Below are 21085 nucleotides of genomic sequence, written 5' to 3'. Positions count from 1 at the left end.
AGTAGTGATCATGGCACAACCTCGTAAATATATTTAAAAACTACTGAATTGTGTGCTTCAAAGGGTGAATTTTATATAATGGGAATGACATCTCAATTTTTAATTAAATTTTTAAAAAAATGAATGATTGGGACTAGAAATATATTGGGGGAAAGAAGCCATAGCACTTCAGCTGGGAAATTATTCCCGAAAGAAACCTGTACATATGTGCTCTAGGAGAATATATGAATATTCATAGCAGCACTAGAAACATCAACAGTAAAGGATAAACATACAGTGGAATACTTACGCCATAGAACTATCTACAGTGAAAATGAATAGACAACAGCTACACACAGTATCACAGATGAATCTCAGGAAACCAATATTGAACTAAAACAACAAATTGCTTCAGTATAAAGACATAGAGGAGAATGATCATAGCCATGCTCTTCATAATAACCAGAAAAGAAACTACTCAACCAACATCCACAGTAGAATGGATAAATTACGATATATTGACACAATGGAATACTATGAGCAATGAGGATGAATTAAGTTCAATCTACATGTAACAATAAGGATGAATCTCATAAAAATAATATTGAATGGGAAAACCAGAAGTGACAGAGTGCATACTGTATGTTTCTCTTTATAAAAAACTCAAAACCAGGCAAAACTACTCTGCAAGGTTAAAAGTCAGGATACTGCATACCCCAGGCAGAAAGGAGGGTAGTGACTGTCAGAGGGCCAACAGGGGCTTCTGGGATGCTGATAATGCTGTTACTCTATCTCAGTGAAGGTTAAATGGGTATATTCACTTGCAGAAATTCATCAAGCAGCACACATATGAGGTGTACACTTTTCTGTATGTATGTCATGTATCAAATGAAAGTTCAAAAAGAAAACAACAATCACTTGCTAAAGAATTATTAGTTAAATATGATACCATTTATGTGAAATTCAAAAACATATAAAATTAAATAATATATTGGAGAAACTGATATTTGGTAAAATTATAAAGATAAGAAAATAATAAACCCCAAATTCAAGCTTGTGGTTACCTCCAAAGTGGATCAGAGACCAGATCAGGGTTTCACAGATATAAGTAATATTTTATCTCATATGCGGGGTGGTAGGTACACAACTTTTCATTGTATTGCTATTCCTTACACTCAACAATATTTTATAAAATCCTCTTGATACTACTCAATATTTAATAAAAGCTGTTTTTAAAAACTCTATGGTTCTGAGAGCCAAAGTCTATAACTTAAAGCACATATGCTTCCCAGTTTGGGGTTGGGCTGGAGATTGGTTTGGAAAATCTGTCATTATTTTTCCTATCTTTACATACTGTTAATTATTCTATTGGTTGATTCAAGATCTTAGGGAAGAAAAAGTTTTTAGTCAAATCCTGTGTGAATCAGTTAACCCAGAATAGTCAACCTATTCGTTAATTTCCAAGTATACAATTCAGAAGAATTGTATTCTTAAATTTTGTTTGCAAAAGGATTTTGGGGAGTTGGGAATACTTTCTCCCATAAAACAGTATTATAAATATTGGTCAAATTCCCATCTGGCCCAGGAAAGCCTATTTAACCTGCAGTATAACTAAATATAATACCAAGTCTTATATTCTTCCATTGATTCTGTGGAAAATGAGGCTTAACTTTTGCCTGTGAAGTCAGGATGCTAGAACATACCAGCTACTGCTATAGCCCCAGTCTCTCAGCCAGTGATCCTTCTCCTGTAAATATCTAGAGAGAGAGATTTTCATCCTGTGGCCAGCTTCCCTTATCGTAGGGGTAGGTGAAGAAGAATTCACTGAGGCAGCAGAGAATGTGTCCTACTCTATACAGCAGAGGCATTGTGGGAGATGATGTTGCAAAAATCAAGCATGGTTATATTGTGGACTTCCTTGAAAGCTTCACAGAGCAGCTGAGAATTTATGAGATAGGTAGATGGATGATCTAATAAAAATTAAGCTATCAGTTATTGAATATTTACTATGTACCATGGATTTTTTCCAAGTAGTGTACATGCACAAACTCATATACTCCTCACAACAACTTTATGAAATATGTAGATAATTCAATATCCTTATTTTCAGATGAAGAAACTGAGAGGCAGAGTAGTATCAGATGACTAAGAAGCAGAGTGATATTTCAACTGATGTCACTCAACTAGTAAATGGTAAAGCCATATGCAAACCCAGGCCATTGATTTGTAGCATCTGCCAATTTCTATGGTGTAAATACTTCCATCACAATTGACCTTAAGCTACCAACATGATGTCACCAACACTGGGTTGGAAAGGGATATGCACAATTGGCTCTAGCAAAATGATATGAGCCAGCTCTAGTGCAAAATTGAACGATGATTTATCAGTGCTTATTGTATACAAGAAGTACTATGCTAAAGCAAAACAATTGTTCAGGCTCCAATTCCTGTCCTTCTGGTAGTGACAGGATGAATGGAGAGACAATATTTACGTTAATGAAATATTGAATAAAACATACATATGTAACTTTATAAGAGGTATGAGAGTTCACATTTAATTGTCAAATAAATGTTGTAGTTTAGAGGTGGAAAAAAATAGCAGTGGCCTCTATGGACAAGTAAGGTTTTATGGAGAATTAATGTTATTAAATCATGGCAGAATTTGCGTGGGTGAAGAGGAAAGCATTCTAAACAGGGGTAAGAACATGAACAAAAAGCGCTATTTAAGTGAATTAATGTTTTTTGAAATCAGTTCAGTTCACTAAATCAGACTACAAAAGGAAATTGTAGAACCTCTCTTAATGGAAATTTTTTTCAGTGACCTAGATCAGCTTCAACATTGATTTGCCAAGAGGCAGGGGGATGAACCGGATGACATTTTGAAATCTTTTCCAAGTTTTCTAATTCTTATAGCTGTAACTCTTTAGCCTTTCTGATCTTAAAATACGTTAATGTAGAGAGCATTTAAATCTAATCTTTCAAAATGCGATGTTCTGGTTCTGGAATGCTGAGAATCTTCCTCTGGCTAAAATACGAATTTCACATCCTTTTTTTGGTTAAACTGTGAGTAATCAATCAAGTTGGTCTGTTATGTTGATGTCTAGTGTGTTGTTGACAGATATCCTAAGAATTGGAAATTCTATTCAATTGCATGGATATTTTAAAGAATGAATTAATAAATGTCAATTGACAACAACACTATCAAAAAGAATGAATGAGCGCTTATAGGGAGAGGAGCAGAAACCAGTTTCCACACAGGCTGTTTTTCTAAGCAGGGAGAAGGAGAAACACCACGGAAGGGAGCAGAGGGGGTAGAGAGGCAGGGATTGAGGATGGAGACCTCTCAGAGTAAGAGACCATCTCAAGAAGGTGGGTCCTTTGCACTTGCACTTCTTATGCCTGGAGCACTTTTCTCCAGGATATCTATATAGTTCACTCCCTCATCCTTTGTTTTTTTTTTTTTTTTTGGCCTTGCCAGGCAGCTTGCAGCATCTTCGTTCCCTGACCAGGGATTGAACCCACGCCCTTGGCAGTGAAAGTACAGAGTCCTAACCACTGGACAGCCAGGGAATTCCCTCCCTCATCCTTTAAATGTCACCTTCTCTGAGAGGCCTCCCTAGACTGTATATGTTAAATAGCGATTCTGGCCCCGCCCCACATCTCACCAGCTGGCTCCCTTATGTCCCTTCCCCTGTGTTGTTTTTATCCATGTCTCTAATAGTTCACCATTTGGTATACCTGTTTATTTCCTTATAATCTGTCTTCCCTCTTCTGCCAACTCACACATGTATTAGAACCTCAGCTCCATGACAGTGTCTCTGTTTTTGTTTACAGCTGAATCCACAACATCTGTTACAGTGCCTTAAGACACACGATACACAATACGTACCCAATAAATACTCATGTGACTACAAGTAAATGAAGATGGGGCGATCAAATGAGCCAGAGATATTCTGGTTCCTCAAATAGACGACATCTCTAACACTGGTCAGCTAGATTAAACACACCTCTATCGATTATAAGGAAAATCAAAATGATTAAGTATGGAAGAAGACAGCTTGAGTCCACTGCCAACCGCTGAAGATAAAACAAAAGAAATCCTTCAATCCTATTTTTGTGTTACACAGGTAGTACAACGAACTTGGATCCTTACTATAAGGTTGTTGTGATTATATCCTTGTAAGTGTTTTATAATCCTAAGAAGAAAAATGTCCTGTGAGTGTGGGTTACTTTTTTAAATCACATAGTTCTGCCAAAATGTTTTGCAGACATCGTGGTAAAGGTACTTTAAAAAAACAATCTATGTTTCTGCTTTTCCAAAAAAACCTCTTGAATAGATACTTAAGTATTGATTTTTAGGTCCAAGATTTTTGAAACATGCTCTATATAACTGATTATTATCTTTTGGCATTTTATAAGAAGCTTTATAATTCCTAAAATATTCACTAAGAAATGTAGAAAATACTAATATGTATTTAACTAACTTGGGTGAAACCATTTCAGGGCCCTTTAAAATCTTTTGTATTCTTCTTTTTAAATGTTGGTTTCAGATGACTTTCTCTGGGAAGACATCCTGATATAGACTGGTCTTTCATAATTCCGCTTGTGATATATAATTTTGGCAACTCCAAGATCTGTAAGAGGCCATTTGCAAAATTTGCCAGTTGCTGAGGGAACAATTATTTTTAAATTCCCATTAATACAATCTTCAGCTAAGGAAGTAGACAAGTTAGAAGAGGATAAGGGATGCTTACACTGTTTTCACTTTAACCAGCACCTTGCATTATCTAATTTATTTCTCATAGTGTTTGAAAAGGTTGAATCGGACATTTTTTGATGCTGCAGAAATAACTATTAGAACCCAAGGCACTAGGACCTAAAGCTAAAAACAAAGAGAAGTTGGGTATCCCCATTACCACCTGTTTGGATTGACATGGATGCATGAGATTTGTTTGTGCCAAGTGGGCACTGCAGACAGTAACAGTACTAGAACCATCTGGGCAGTATCTCATGGAAGAGGGCTGCCACTAGTCTTAGAAATGGGAAAGGGAGAAGGTATGCCACTGGAAGAGGCTGAGCTGCCACATGAGGAAAATGTACTGGCTTTTGAATTCCTGTTGTTCATTAGCCAGAAAGGCAGGGACACCCAACAGTCAGTCACATAAACAGGTTCTGCCCTCTTTTCATTATCCAATAGTTCAATTACTGGTTCTAGTTTTTAAAAGCCCACATTATCCAATTTAATTCTTAGGGCAATTCTGTGAGGTAGGCATTTAAAAAAAAATCATACCTCTTTTTCAGATTAGGAAACTTGGAAATGCACTCAGAGAAGTTATACAGCGAGTCCAAGGTCACACAGTTAGTGAGAGAGCCAGGACTTAAACCGACTTTTTTAGGCTTTGCCCTCATTTAATGTATTCAGTATCTCTTTTGGACAAGGCACCATTAAATGCATTAAAGATTATATAAATATCTAAGATGGTTCTTGCTCTTAAAGAATTCTTAAGGAATTGTTGAGGAGAAGATCTTAAGTAGCTTGGGTGAAAAGACAATAAAAGTACGATTAGTAGGAGATAATGCAACAAAGAAAGCTGAACTGCTTTCCATTAAAAATGAACAGAAATTTTGGCAGGGTTTCCCCACTATAGAGACAATCCAGAATTGGAGAGAGAGAGAGTAGGATGAATGGCTGAATGACTTGGCAAAGAGACAGAAGGGATTTTTTTGGTTTTGTTTTTTGTTTTTTCCAGTCTTTTATTATGAAAAAATTTTAAACAAACAGCAAAGTTGAAAGAATTTTTACAGCCAACACCCATTTGCTTACCCACCTATATTCTACATTAATATTTTATTACATGTGTTTTATCACACATCTGTACATCTATCATCCCTCTATCTCTCCAGCAATTCATCTTTCTAAAAAAAAAAAAGATTTCAAAGTAAATCGTGGACATTAGTACAGCTGCAGGCATTTTAAAAACAGGGATGTATTGTATTCCATTTAAAGTTATCTGTGTTGCTGCACTGTAATTCTTCATGTCTCCTTACCTTCAGTAAAGCTCACTCTACACAAAGAGGCCTTGTAAGAATGGTGTTTTTAAATAATAGAAGTCAAGGAAAGTGGCTGACTTCCAAGTGTAAGTAGATATAGAATTTGAGATAAAAGAATATACAAGACAAAGGGGAGAAGCCAAATTTAGTGGGATCAGGAAGTCAGAACTAGAGGTGAACACAAGATTATCAACTCCCTGTACTGTGGAGGAGTCTTGGGGAGAGCATTCGACTTTGCACAAGGCGGAATTAGGGATCTGAGGCTGTCTTACACAGATCCTTGAAAGGCCAAGCAAATATCAGTTGACAAGTAGATTACCGCCTCTTTCTCAGTTACCATTAACTAGAACTAGAGGTGTTCCATCACTGGAGGCAACAACACCTGTGATTAGAAGGAAGGGGCAAGGCAGAGACGAAAGAAAACCTTGACTTGAACCCTAAGACCCAGCCACTGCCCTGGGTCTCCCCTGTTTTCCCTACCCACCCCCTACACCTCCTAATTTTTCTTCCTTCCTTTCCTCCTTCCTTCCTTCCTCTCTCCCTGTCTCTCCTTGTCTCTCTCTCTCTCTCCTTCCCTCTCTACTTCTCTTACTCCTTCCTTTCTCTGGAGGGTGAAAGAAAGAGAGAAATAGGGGAAGATAGAAGAAAGAAAAAATTAGGAAGAAGAGAAAGGGAAAAAGAAAAGAAAAGAAAAAGGAAGTCACTTTGGAATCTGGGCCCTTCTTTCTGCCTCCAATCTGACCAGGCTCAATTTCTGCTCCTACTTTAGACCATTGATTAGCACAGATAAGACAAAGAGAGGAGGAAACAGACTACTCCTGGTGGGGGGATGAGGTGTGGAGCCAGCAGAAAAATGGGAGAGAAGAAGAGGAAAAACTTGTGTGAGAGAAATCACTAATTCTTCTAAGCATTATTCCTACCCACGTAAACCCAAACTCAGTCCCAGAAAGTCAGTCTTACAGTCACAGGTACCTCAGTGACTTTTTATCCCTAATTAGAAATTTCTTTACAGTTTGCTTTTGTTAGCAAAACTTCAAACACCTCTTCTCAAGTCACATGAGAGTCACACAAACACTGGATTAAATACAAGCTCTTTATTTACTTGTTATGTGCCTGAAGATAATTATATCACTGCCTTGAGTCTCAATTTCCTTGCACCTAAAATAGGGCCAATAATACCTCCTTTCCTAGGTGGTTGTGAGAATTAGAGATAAAGGGGCATTAAAGTACATGCTACACAGCAAACCCTCAATAAAAGACAGCTGTTACTGTTAAAAGGCGGTAAGCCCTAAATTGGAACTCTAGGTGACAAACTGGTGTTCAGGTTTGAGGAGCTCTTTTGAGGGACTGCCTGATTTCAAAATAAAGATTTAAGGTGAATTAGAAAAGAAAATGTTTTCTATAAACCCGGGGAATGATGATAGACTGTGGTAAAGTAATATTTGCTAATATTTAAGGTTTAGTAATAAAGCTACCATATTGTATCTAGTTGCCAATCTCTTTGAAACTTTGCTGTTCACATGTCACCTTTTGAATATTGAGACTGTTGTTATGTGTTTTGGTTTCAAAAGAAAGGATACACATATAAGTATATTTTAGGGGAAAACTGAGGGGGAAAAGCAGCTGACCTACCTCTCTGTTAATCAAACTTATAGCTGAAGTCTGGTTGTTCCGACTCTAACAACCAGTTAGAGTAATAACAGCTAGTCTTTATTGAGCACTTATTTTGACCAGGCATCGTGCTAAGAGCTTTACGTGGGTAGCCTCATATCCTTCTCACTACAACTCTATTCAGCAAGTATAGTTAATAGGTGACAAGCCTGGGGACTGATAAAAGAGACTAAGTCACTTTCCCAAGTGTACACAGAAAGTCGCAACACCAGGCAATCTGACTTTATAGCTTGCACGCTTAATTACTGCATTATACTGCCATGTGTCCAAGAGCCAAGGAGGCAGCTCAGTGGAACCCCTGACAAAGTTCCACAGAGAAAAATAACTTCACACGTTCTGAATTTCCAAACCTAAGTGTAAAGTATTTAATAACCATCCACTGAACCCACAGAATGTTTTAGGCACAGTGCTAGGTTCAATGTTAGATGCAGGAAATACTAAGATGAGATAGGATTCTTGCCTTTGAGGACTTCAGCAGGTCAATATTGATATTCTGTTGTGTTGTTCTTATTTAATGTTATAAGGTTAAAGATAATGAATTGTACTACAATTATATTTATGTATATGTGTAATTCCTGAATAAAAAAATCAAATTGAATCTAAATGGTGTATCTGTAATTCTTTAATTTGGGTTCCTTAGAATATTATGTAACTAGCAAAAGATTTGGATATACATTTCACTAGAGAAGGTATACAAATGGCCAATATGCCTTTCTTGGAATATTAACAAGTATCACAAATCTGGCACCATTAGTCATTGGGGAGATGCAAATTAAATCTACTATGAGATACAATTTCACACCTACTAGAATGCTTATAATCAGAAAGACAGTAACAAACGGTGGCAAGGACGTGGAGAAATCAGAACCCTCAAACATTGCCGGTAGGAAAATGTTAAATGGTGCAGCCACTTTGGAAAATAGTTTGACTATCTCTTAAAAAGTTAAACATAAGAGTTACCATAAAACGCAACAACTCTTATCCTAGGTTTATCCCTACGAGTAGAATTGAGAAATGAAAATATACATCTACACAAAAAAATTGTACTCAAGTACGTATAAGTATTATTCATAGCATTATTTGTAATAGCCAAAAAATAGAAATGACCCAAATGGCCATCAACTGGTAGATGGATAAACAAAATACGGTACATCTATTCAACGATTTCTGTTATTCAGCAATAAAAAGGAATGAAATACTGATACATGTTACAAGATGGATGAACCCTGAAAACATTATGCTAAATGAAAGAAGCCAGACACCAATGGTCACATATTATATGATTCTATTTTTATGAAATGTCCAGAAAAAGCAAATCTGTAGAGACAGAAAATATATTAGCTGTTGTCTAGGGCTGGGAATGAAAGCAAGGATTAACTGTAAATGCACATAAAGGATTTTACTGGGGTGATGAAATGTTCTAAAATTGGATTATGGTGATAGTTGCACAACTTGGTAAACTTACTTAAAACTATTGAATTATACAATAAACATAAGTGTATTTTATGATATGCAAATTATGCCTCAATAAAGCTTATTTTTAAATCTTAGACAAAATAAAACAAAAAAACAAACAAAAATTTTTTTTAAAACATTAAAAAAAATCCTAAGCAAGTATGGAACCGAAAATCTGCAGTATTTTAGTTATTAATAGGAACTATTTTTGTTTTATATAATATTTATTTTAACAAATATATTCAATAATATATATAATAATTATATATTATTAAAATATATAATATTATTATATATTATATATAATTACATAATAGAATAGAACATGGGGGTTTTCTGTACTAAAGCTTTATAATTGCCTGTCACTTGATCATGTATGTTCAGGTTTAAACTCTATCTCAATTTTAAAGCAATTACTCAATTAAGAAATAGTTTCATAAAGCAAATAATCTTTTTATAATTAATATAGTGGTTTAAAAATGTCTTGGATTAAATAGTGCGTGACTTTTGAAATGTTTACTTTTACAGGCTATAGTATAAAGTAAAGAACCATAGAAATTGCCTCCTTTTTCATTGAATTTTTGTGACATTTCTTTCTTGTCCAAATGTTTTCTTATATAGTCTTAGTTTACCCTCCAGTAAGCCTATGATTTAGGAAGAAGAATGGATATTACCCCCATTTTACAGTTGAGTAAATATGGGCTCAAGTGGGTTGGGTGACTCAGCATCCAGGAGGGTTAACAATTATATCTGAGCAAAAAACAGTGTGTCCTTCAACGGCTGGATACTAGAGTGGCTTCGACTGATAGAAATTAGGATTCTAATATTCACAGATTATTTCTATATATGAAATTAGAGTGGACCTCCGGTCTCCAGTCCGACATAAAAAGAGCTTGGAAGTTGTCGCTCTCCCATCCTCACAACAACAGAAAAAAGCTGAACATATTGAAAATCAACCATTCTTCTTAGATCTATCAGAGAATTGAGGTTGCAGGGCAAACCACTGCCCCAAACACTGGAGAGACAGATGTCTTTGCTTGCCCTCAAGATAAACTATTTTATCAGAGTCTAACTGACCTGAGGGAAAGGAAATACCTAATTCCAGCCCCCTCTAGCCTTATACCTGGAGGAAGAGAAATACCAAATTCCAAACCCCTCTAGCCTTCCTCTCCTACTTAACAGCAGGGAGTTGGGGAGGAAAAGATGAGCTCTCAGGAAGGTCACAGCCCAGGGACACAGGCTGACTGAAAACCTGAAACGTAATCATAGGCTACAGAACACTCCTCCTGTCCCATACTTCACCACCATGTCACTCAGATTCCTGTATAAAAACAAACGATTACAGCTAAAAGAACTGCAAGTCTCAGACCCTACTAAAGAAGGACTCTCTCAGGGAGACAAAAATAAGGACATTACAGGAATTTTAGCCTCTGACACTATGGCTGCAGCAACAGTAAACACAACCTAACTCCTCGCCAGATAAACACAAAACTTCACATTGAATGCCCTCACTTACTTTTACCCAATACATCATGTCCGGCTTTCAACAAAAAATTCCAAGGAGTGATAAAAGTCTAAAAACTCAACCTGAAGAGGCAAAGCAAGGATCAGAACGAGACTAAGATATGGCAGAGTTTTTGGAATTATCAGACTGGGAATTTAAAATAACTATGATTAATATGTAAAGGGCCCTAATGGAAAACGTGGACTACGGTGCAAGAGCAGATGGGTAATGTAAGCAGGAAGATGGAAATGCTAAGAAAGAATCAAAAAGAAATGCTAGAGATTAAAAAAAACACTGTAATCAAAATGAAAAATGCCTTTAATGGGCTCATCAGCAGAAATGATACAGACAAAGAACGATTTCAGTGAGCTTGAAAATATGTCAATAGAAACTTCCAAAACTGAAAAACAAAAAGAAAAAAAGAGGGAAAAAATCAGGACAGAGTACTCAAGAACCGTGGGACAATGAGAAAAGGTGTAACATAACTGTAATGGGAATACCAGAAAAAGAGGGAAGAGACAATAGAACTACTTGAATAATGACTGAGCATTTTCCAAAATTAATGACAAACACCAAACCACAGACTGGGAATCCCAGAGGACACCAAGCAGAAGAAATACCAAAAAAAATCAACACCTAGGCATGTGGTATTCAAACTGCAGAAAATCAAAGGGAAATTGGAGCATGGATCCAAAGTGTAAAGGGTTTTTTGTTTTGTTTTTTCCAATTAATATGACAACTAGGGCTTCCCTGGTGGCGCAGTGGTTAAGAATCCGCCTGCCAATGCAAGGGACACGGGTTCGAGCCCTGGCCCGGGAAGATCCCACATGCCGCGGAGCAACTAAGCCCTTGCACCACAACTACTGAGCCTGAGCTCTAGAGCCCGCGAGCCACAACTACTGAGCCCACGTGCTACAACTACTGAAGCCCGCGCACCTAGAGCCCGTGCTCCGCAATAAGAGAAGTCACTGCAATGAGAAGCCCGCGCACCACAACAAAGAGTAGCCCCCGCTCACCGCAACTAGAGAAAGCCCACGCACAGCAACGAAGACCTAACGCAGACAAAAATAAATAAATAAATAAATTTATATTAAAAAAAAATGACAACTACTTGGTCTCCTTTCTTTTTCTTCTGACTTCCCCCCACCACCTAAAGTCTCTCTGTCTGGGGAATATGGTAGAATTGTTACGGGGGCTGTATAACTTAATTATTTCCCTCTTTAATAAGGAAATTATTTAAATATAAAGAACAAAAAATAGAATGTTCTATTAGCTTTATCTCTCCAAATGAACTGCAGATTTCTTGAAGGCAGGGATTATATACTGCATAATTCTGAATCCCTTAGAGTGTGTAGTGCCATCTATAGTGTTGAAGCAAATGACATCCTGTTGTTTTAACTGGTTGGAAGTAACTGTAAAAGCCTAACTACACTGGGACCTGCAGGTTGGGACTGGAGCCTGGTGAAGAGGAAAGCCACTAATCAAGTGGATTAAATAGTTTTGAAGTATTCTTTAAATATTTAAAAAGTAAAACTCATTCTCTCTATGGTCCCATAGTATGCTGTGCCTTTATAAGACCTGCAATGATTTGTTTACAGGTCCATTTAGCCTCTTAGAGTGTAAGCTCCTCTAGGATGGGGTCACATTTTTTTCCTCTTTTAATTGTGAGAGGCACTTAATTCACATTTGGTAAATAAAAAGTTGAGAGATAACTGATGAGAGGAAAGAGAGTCTAAAGCCATTCTATAGTAATAAAGCTATGCATTTAAAAGAAGTACCTAAATGTTATATTTCAGAGGAATTTTGAAGGAGTTTTTCCCAGAGAAGCGATGTGACCCCTTTGCCCCAAAAACCCAGTCTTCTTAGGAAGCCTGGATTCCACTCAGCCCCTCTTCTTCTACCCAATGACTTTCATATCTCTGTTTCTATTGGCTCCTTCTCTCTTTTTTCCTGATCTAATATCCTTTTCATGGGGGTGGAGGGAGAACCCAACAACAAAAGAACCAAACCTCTTTCCATTTGCACCATTACCCTTTCCACCTCCCACCTTGCTCCCTTCCTTTCTTTCTTTAACGGCTAAACCTCTCAAACGCTCGATCTTCAAGACATTCACATTTCCAACCCCACCACAGCATCAAGACTAGTTATGTTAAGGTTAAAGGATTTCTGACTGAACCCAGAAGTCGTTTCTCAGTTTCTCATCCACTTTAAGTTCCCTGTGCTTCCAAATACTTTCATAAAGTAAATGATCCTTTTATGAAGTGAATAATCACATGCTCGTTTATCCGTTTCCTGGAGTTGTTCAGAAAGGAAGGCAGGTTTCCAGGTTGGGATGTTGCCAAGGAGGGCTGTCTTAGTCGCTCCCAGTGGAGCTGGCGTTTGGGCTTTGGCTCCCCAGCCCTCAACAGGCAATATTATCCCTGTTTCAGAGCTGACTCACCCTGACTCATAAGAGACCCAGCATAAAAACCGAAATGCTGAGTTATTGATTGGTAATGAGGAAATATAACTGTTGGGTGGAATGAACCGTCCTATCAGCCTGGTCATCCTATTTCTTGGAAAGCTTCATGGAAGCCAAAATAGCTAAAGATTGCCGGTCACAACAGAATCAGGATAAGAGTTAGCTACCTCATTTGAATTCTTGACTATTAGGACTCTGATAGCCTGACTCATTTATCATTTCCCACTCGTCTCCACCATACAGGAATGTGCTATGCCAACTTGTTCTAATTCTGCTTTTTCTGTGCTTTGTAACTAACTAACCTCTCTTCTTATTTACATACTATTTTAATCAGGTCATAATTAAGGCTTGTTGTGTTGATCTATATCCCTTCTGCGATCCATTTCTCGTTTATTGTACAAACTGACTTTCAGAGGTTGGTCTTATTGGTAATTAGAAAAATGTCTCACTGTCATCTGCACCTATAGATTGTAAATATGGATTTCTGCATATTATGTTGTATTTCTTAAAGCAAGGTACACCAGGATAAATCAGCCTGATCACCCACCTGCCTACTGGCTGTAAAATAAGTCTTTATGATTCTTCTAGATTGTGACTGTTGGCTTTTCCATTGTTTAAGGTATTCAAAAGAACATCCCCCCCAGATCCTGAAAGTAGTTCTAAGTTAGGTTCCAAATATTTGAGCAAAGGCAACATTGTTGGAACAATGGTAGTAGAAACTGACTGTATTTTTGGTATGTAGTATAAAAATCACAGTCAAAAACATGTGTCCAATTATAGAGAAAATATTGAACTAAGTATGACTGGCTAACTTCAAGTTTCATTAACATTCATTTACTATTCGTTCACTTATTTTGTAATCTATTAGCATTTTCTTTTGCAAGATAAGCAGTTACAAGGGCCTAAAGTTTAAGAAAAATTTATGGGAGAATAACTTAAAATTGAGAAAATTCAATTCATAAACTTTCTCCCCATGAATTGAGAAGTGATCTCTATTATTAATTAGAATGGGATGATACTAATGCAGGAGCATAATTTGAGAACTGCTACTATATGGTGAGTTATTGAATACTTTTGATGGAGTAAATAACAATTTTATTATTTCTATTATAAATGTAGAAATTGAGTAGAGAGGCAAAAATGTTTTACAGTATTTGCTTGGTAGAACTTAGAAGAAAGGATTCTCTTGGTTCAGATTTTTAATCTTATATGACATCCATTTCCAGAGAGAAACCAGCAGAGTTTTTTAAATCCTTAAGGATATTGTTCTGAATAAATATATTTTACTATGATATGAAAAATGTTACTAAACAATAACTAGAATATGGTCGAGTAGCCTAGTTTGTGCTTTATTATTTGCTTGCTAGTTGGGGGAAGTCACAAGTTCTGTAGAAGTTATTTTCAAACATTAGGGAACCTCAAATCCTTTGGAGGGCTTGTGAAAGCAGATTGTTGAGCTCTATCTCAGAGTTCCTGATTCTGTAGGTGTAGGGTGGGCCCCAAATTTGTATTTCCAACAAGATGTACCAGATTTTAGGACCACTGCTCTATATACCCTGCTCCATTTAACAAGCTCTTGTTTATCTTTCTCCCATTCCTCACAGTGGTTTAACCAAACTTTATCACCTCACACCCATTTTACTCTATCATCCCCACTTTTTCAGCATCCTTACTTTCCTACATTTCAGGGAGAAACTGGGGTCATTGGGTATGAACTGCCTCAAGTTCTTATTCTTTTCTTCCAGTTAGTCCTTTTCCATTTTAAGGTTCATCCCACTTCCTGGACTCTTGATCAAAAACCTTCCCATTTCTTCCAGGATCTAATTCCATCTTTATGTCCTAAAGATTTTGCCATTGGCCCTCCTCTATATCAAGCGTTCAACCTCTTTACCAGCTTCTTCTCCAAAGCTCGTGGACAAGCTCAAGGCCATGATCTTAAAAAATCTATCCTGTGACCTTGAATATTTCTCTAGCTACTCTCTTTCTTCTTCACAGACCAAGTTCTTGGAAAGAATAACACACTTGATTTCTCAACTTCCTTATCTACTCTTCCTTTTTCAAGTTACTACAACCAAGTTTCTAATCCTACCACTTTATGCTGCTTTGGAAAAGGTCATTTTGAACTGGCTAAATCCAATTAACTCTGATTCTTATTTTAGTACCTTTAATTTCTCTTTGAAACTCCTTGCTCTCCTGGTTTCCATGACAACACTGCTTCCTCAGTGTCCTTCATAGGCTCTTCCTCTCCCTCTCCTACTGAATGTGGGCCTCTAGAATTCAATCTTTTACTCACTTCTCTTTGTTCTATGTGTGCTCTCTTGGCCATTTCATTGTCTCTCTTGGCTTCAGTTGTGCCCACAGATCCTCATGAGAATGTTTTCTGGCCAAAGCTGGGAACAGGGCTGAATTCTACATCCAAGTGATGTGTGTGGAATGCTGTACGCTACTGGTTCCCAAACCTAAATGTCCATCTACTCTCTTGAACTCCAGACTTTATTCTGTCTTCTATCACCACAATTCTGTCTGGATAGTCCAGTTGGCTACTGGTTTATAGCCACGTGCAATTTCGTTATGGTCAACTTAAACTTACCAAGACTAACTTGCCTCTCAGTAAGTTGAGAAAACTCGGAATCATCCTATTTCCTCTTTGCCTTACATCCACCCTAATATCTTACCAGTTAGTTACTGGTCCTATAAATTCCACTCCCTTAGTATTTCTTCCATCTGTCATCTTCTATCATTTCCTAGTCCATTGATGTAGCTCAAGCCCATATCAGCTCTTTCCTGAATTGTTAACTTCTTCCAGTTTTTCACCCTTCCAATATTTCTTGCACATTACTGCCAACTTACTAACAGGCAAATTTAATTATGTCATTAAAAAAACATATTTCCAAGTTTCCCCATTTTTTATTAGATAAAGTCCAAATTCCATAAAGTAATGCACAAGACTTTCTATGATCTGGCCCTTCCCAAGTTTCTGGCTTCCTTTCTTACACCCTGTGATCCCATCATACTGGACAGCTTGCAATTCCCTCTAACACACTGTGGCTTTGCTCATGTTACTCCCTCTGCCTAAATAATCCTTCCTCATTTTGTTCCACTATTACTCACTTTTCAAGACTGAGTTTTGAGTCATTTTCTCAATAGTAATAATGCTAATAAAAAACAAGATGTATTAAGTGCATGTTATGTACCAGACACTTTACATACATTCTCACTTTACATGCAATCCTCACAACAAAATTCTGAAGTTTATAATATCCTTGTCATAAATTATGCTAATAAGTGGCATGAAAGCCCATATTTTTTGGGTTAATGAAGTTGTTTTAAGTATATTCTGGAAAGAGAAAATATACCTTATGCTTCATCTATGAAATACTAAAAATAAAGTAACTTGGTCAAAATTTTTGGTATAAATCCCTGATCACTAGCAATTGATCTGAGCATTCCTTAGTCAATACAGGTTTATTGCATCCAACTTCAGAGTATGAACTAGGAATAGCAGGCTGCATTAGCTATACTGTGGTTTATTTCACTCACGGTACTGATTCATTTTGGGCCCTGTTTCCATGTATCATAGAAAAATAAATGTATATGCATAATATAAAATGGAGGCAGTTATTCAAATAATTCACTGAATTAGATCCAGCTTTACATCTAAATGTTTCATTGAAAGTACTTTTGGGAACTGAATGTTTCTGTATATTTGTCTCAACTGAATTCTCTACTTTATTTTCAGGTATTGATAGACCCCCCGCCAAAAAAAACCAAAAACAGTTATTGTTTTCTTTTCTTTTCTTTCTTTTTTTCTTTTTTCTTTTTAAACAAGGGAATGTTTAGCTTTCCTCACCTCTTCTTAAAGCAAAAATAAAATATTCCTTGACATATGTTAAGTCTAGATGGACCTCTATTATGTGAGCAGGATTAGAAATTAAATTATTATTAAAAGAGTTACAAATACAAACTTTCCTTCATTTCCATAAGAACTTACTTATGATGGCAAAAACATTAAAGATAATACAAACACTGTACTTAATTACTTATTTATGCCTAAAACTGGATTCTTGATCTCTTACACTTGGATTTTTTTTTTTTTTTTGGCCGCGGCCACATGGCATACGGGATCTTAGTTCCCTGACCAGGGATGGTACCAGCGCTCCTTGCATTGGAAGTGCAGAGTCTTAACCACTGGACTGCCAGGGAAGTCTCTGGATTCTTGATCTCTTATACCCACCCAACATACTCCATCCCCAGTCCTTTCCATCTCAGTTCATGGCAAATTCATTTTTCCACTTTCTCAGAACCCTTGAGAGTCATCCTTAATTCCTCTTGTTCTCTAGAATCCCAAATCCAATCCGTCAGTAAATCACAATGAGTTTCAAACTATATCCAGAATCCAACCACGTCTCATGGCATCTACTGTAACAACCCTAATCCAAGCTACCATCATCTCTTGCCTGGTTACTGTCTGTACCTCCACAGACTATTTCTAGCCCAGCAGCCAGAGTAATCATTTTAAACCCTTAACCACATCATGTCATTTCTCTGCTAATAGCCTCCTAGTCCCAGGCACACAGACCTTCCACCATCTGGTCTCCTAGTTCTTCTGTGACCTCATATTACACTATCTTCTTTCTGGGTCACTATTCTTCAGCTAAAATGGCCTCTTGGCCACTCCTGCAACTTACCAGCCCCGTTCCCACTACAGGGCTTTGGCGCGGGTTGTTCTCACTGTCTGGAAGGCTCTTTCTTTAGATATCTACAACTACCTTCTTCACCTTCTTCCTCAAGTCATTATTCAAATGCCACTTCCTCAGTGAGCCCTACCCTGCTTGCCCAATACAAATACCACAGTTCTCCTATTCCTCCTGTGCTTTTTCTCATTCCATAATCCCTTCCCTGTTGTATAAAATTGTCCCCCTCTAACACTCATAGCCTTTTAACATATCACACAATTTGGGTATTTATTTTATTGTCCAACTCCTCCTTCTAGAATGGGAGTTTGATGATGGCATGGAGTTTTGTTTTGTTCACTGCTATATCTGCAGCTCCTAGAATAGTGTCAGGCACATGGTAGGCCCATCATAATAATTGTTGAATGAATGAAATAATTAGCACCTATCACTAACACTCAGCAAATAGACCTTATTTTCAAGGGGAGAAATGTAAAAGTTGTTCGTTTCCAGTACAAGAGGTATTATATATTGGATTCTATGGGAATGGGAGCAACTAAGTTTCCATATGTCTAGAGAGTTCAGGGGCCCCATGAAACCCTGATGTTCTATGATTCCCTTCCCATCTAAGTCTCAAAAATGATCATTTTCTAGCAGCCAAGCACTAATTTTAAAAGATCCTGGAGTGTTAAACCTGCAATGAGAGATTCTTAAGAGGATGGTTCATGATTATAGTTCTACAAGCTGCTCAGTACTGCAATTCTTAGCATTTCTTCTCTCATCACTGTGTTGCTCTTCCTACTTCAAAACATATGAATATAATTGGAAGGTATGGGAAGCCAATTTGATTACACTCTGAACAGTTATGTGATGCACCCTCCCTCCAGTGTGTCAATAAATTTGATTAATATATATCTTTTCATGTTGGGCTTTCTTTTGAAATACATAACATCAGTTGATCCAAGTTGGCCTAAAGCAAGAGTCCTGCATAGTCACATAATCTTTGGTAGCATAAATATAAATGCTGAAATTATTCTGTACACCTTTAAGATTCATCTTTTGGTTATTCCTACTTTAAAGAAGCATAGAGTTTTAGGACTACAGGTTTTATGTCATTTGGTTAGATCACCTCATCTTACCGATATGAAAACTGAGGACCCATGATATAAAATGACTTGCCCAGGTACCACAGAGCTGAATAATTGTTTTGGTCAGAACTCCTCGTTCTAAAGATAAAACAAGGTACCTTTGAGATTGCAATTGAAAAAGAGTTCTTAATATCAGGAAATTAACTGAATATAGCAACAATTTCAACATGCAATTCTAAACAATATTCAGTTCTACCTGGTTTATTTCCATGGTGACTACATAAACATTAGAATAGCAAATATAGCAAAGGGTAAAATAATTGATAAATAGGAAAAGAAAAAGCCTCCACAAGCATCCTAATACATGACAGTCATGGGTCACAAAAGAGTAAGAATTTGCAGGTCACCTGGAGTAAACTGTCCACATGGCATCCACAGGAGAAGAAACCACTTTATTACAGAGATGGCACCATACTAGGCATGGCTTCTGCTATTATTTGGAGGATTAAGCCTTCTTTTATTATCTAATCTAGTCATCTTTTAAGATGCCAGGAGGCATTTTTGCTTAGATATGTAACCTTTCTGTTTTCATTAGTCAGTCTATATGAAGGTTATTATACCAGAGGAATGTAAAAATCTACAGTAACAAAGCTTCATTTTCCTTTAATGGCTTTGTTCAAGGGATGAAGACATTTTTGTGGTGTGATGAATTCACTTGGTCTCCTGATGTGTTTTTTCCACATGCTTTGGAAATCACGTGTTTTTCTGAGGGGTGGTAGTCATCAATGTCTTAATTTCAGCACCATTGTTTTAGCTTTGTTATAATGAAGATACCTTAGTAGCATTGATAATTTAGGATCTTTGATATTAATCGAATGGAGAATATTTTTGACCCATTGCGGGCAGGAGTGCTCTCAAACTACAAACAAAATTATGACTAAATTAAATTCTTAAAATAGATTTTAACAGATTCCAGGAGGTAGGAACACTAGGGTAATTCATGTGACTGCAAAGCTAAGATCTCCACCAACAGCAAAAGTCACAATTTCCTAAGAGTGAAATTTTGAGCTCCCTCTACCAGGGCCTGTTTAACTCGGTTTCCCTTCTCCATGGCACACTTTCATTAACTCCTGTTGTGTGTGATTATATGTAGGTTAGACACCAGTGGCTTGAGAGTAAGGTCTGGGTTCTGTCCTGAAAAACTAGGTCAAATCTGGCCTCCATGTGATGCAGGTAAAACTCCCATGAAAATATCAGTACGGCAACACTGACTGAACATAATTTTACTTGAAAGGATCTCCTTCCGGTTATATTTCCCTAAATGTACTATTAATATTTTTCTTAATTTTCTTCTATTTTCTTGCTAATGTACTTGAAAGGGCTTTTCAACTATTGTATAAACCAGTCTTCCATCATAAGAAATTATGACGATTCTCTCTCACTGTTACTTTCTTCCCCTATACACTTTGCCCATCAGTGGATTGAGCCCTGATTTACACATTATGGTGAGCTTTTACATCTTAAACAAATTTATTCTTTTGGAACTTTATTTAGCAAGTATTTATGTGTTGGGGAGATTAAAGGAGAGCTAAAAACAAAATTAACAAGAGACTCAACTACAATCCACAGACGAAATAACCAAATAAGTTGCTATTTTAAACAATGTAAGCGAATAGGAGGAAGGGATTATTTCAGAACACAAAATTCATAGGCAAGAAAATAACTGAAGTAGTAATGCTTAAAAAAGACTTGATGAGGGTTAGTAGTTGAATCTCTGAAATATAATATTTGACGTCATAGGCATGGACTTAAGTGGGTAATAGTTTTCTTTCCGGAGCAGCTGAAAAGAATGTTAAAAACATAAATAACAAGACCACGTAAAATAAAGCAACTGAAATCACTGTCTTATGACTGTATTATTTAAAGAAATACATCTGTATCAATCAATTCTGAGAGGACAGGATGTACAGCTCAAAAGTGGGAGTGCAAGATTTTAAAATAAAAGAAGAGAAGCAGGCTAAAATTCTAAGGAAAAATAAATATAGGATCATCCATTCAGAAGCCTTGAAATAGCAAATAGTTTTCAATAAAAACGTGGTCATTAAATGCTTGAGCTTGGTAACATGAATAGGAGGGAAAAAGTCGCTGCAGACTATCATCTCCCACTGCCTCTGGAATGACTTTGCGCAGGGGAAGGAAGGAT

General features: G+C 37.0%; 1 protein-coding gene across 3 annotated transcripts in view; it reads right to left on the bottom strand.

Moving 5' to 3' along the window:
* Window positions 1–21085, bottom strand: part of RUNX2 (RUNX family transcription factor 2) — a 224374-nt gene that overhangs the window by 139096 nt on the left and 64193 nt on the right. The window lies entirely within an intron of this gene.

Source organism: Balaenoptera borealis (genome assembly GCF_965194805.1).
Source record: "Balaenoptera borealis genome assembly, chromosome: 12".
Classification (NCBI taxonomy): Eukaryota; Metazoa; Chordata; class Mammalia; order Artiodactyla; family Balaenopteridae; genus Balaenoptera; species Balaenoptera borealis.
This window is presented reverse-complemented; position numbering and strand designations above follow the sequence as displayed.